The sequence below is a fragment of the Cyprinodon variegatus genome, unplaced genomic scaffold (assembly GCF_000732505.1).
Source record: "Cyprinodon variegatus isolate N-32 unplaced genomic scaffold, C_variegatus-1.0 Scaffold393, whole genome shotgun sequence".
NCBI classification, from domain to species: Eukaryota; Metazoa; Chordata; class Actinopteri; order Cyprinodontiformes; family Cyprinodontidae; genus Cyprinodon; species Cyprinodon variegatus.
The window spans coordinates 97,818-98,920 of record NW_015150846.1 but is presented as its reverse complement, the minus strand read 5'-3'; positions in this window follow the sequence as shown (position 1 = coordinate 98,920).

Here is a 1,103-nt window from a genome sequence, read left to right as displayed (position 1 = left end):
AGCTAGCAGAAATGAGTCCTCCAGCTGAGGTTAACACACCCCAACAGGTGATGGAGAGCATCACCTGTGTCCTTATCCGAAACGTAAAGATACCTACCTAAATACCCGAACCAGTGTCTAATCGAACACTTCTTGTCTCGCTTACTTTCACCGAAGTTCTCCCTTTTGATCAGTCAACATTGTTGCAAAGCTGTTGAGTTTCCTGCGTGTTTTCTTTTATTTATTTTTTTACAGGTCGTCGCTCTGGTAGGATCATGGATTCATCCGCCAGGAGGCAGGGACGAATCTAATGTAGATCCTCAGGCTGGGCGGAAGAACACCATGAGGTAACTGTAAATACAACTGGAGAAATATATATATATATATATAAACTTGTGTGTACAAAATGCCAAAATAAAATATGTCTAAGTCTAAGTCTGTCTCTAAGTCTATGTCACTTTTACAATATCTTAAGACCTCTGTCATAATCACTGACAGAGTTCAACTATTACTATGGCCAATCAGATGGGCAAAGTCAATACAGGCACACAATATTTGATCGTTTACATTGATGCACATTGTGTTAATTAGATTCAACCATGTTAAGTCTGATTACCTACTTAAAATCAAGTGAACTTACCTTTATTGGCATGATAGTTTTTAAACAAATTTACCGAAGCAAAAGTACACACAAACAAATACTATATTTTTTTCCAAATTCAAGTTGAATCTCATGAAATTAAAATAGTAATCCTGTAATATATACAGTCATCACAATATAGCAATATTTGTAATGTAAGAAAGGTTTATATAAATACCATTTAGACCTTATGAGCCTGTCTTTTTGTGTGACAACCTGTACATATCCGGCCTCTAGTTTAACACTCTGGCTCTCTTCACCCAGAATCTTTTGTATCTGTTACTCTGAGAGGATGGTTATAAATGGAGGGATTACATTAGTAAATTTGGGGAAAAACAAATTTCTTATATTCATGTCATTTGGACAGGAAATAAGGAAATTCAATTAAATGAATTATAGTTATATAGCGCCATTTCACAACACATGTCATCTCAAGGCACTTTACAGTTCACCAGATCATACAGTCAAATTGATTCAAAGTTTT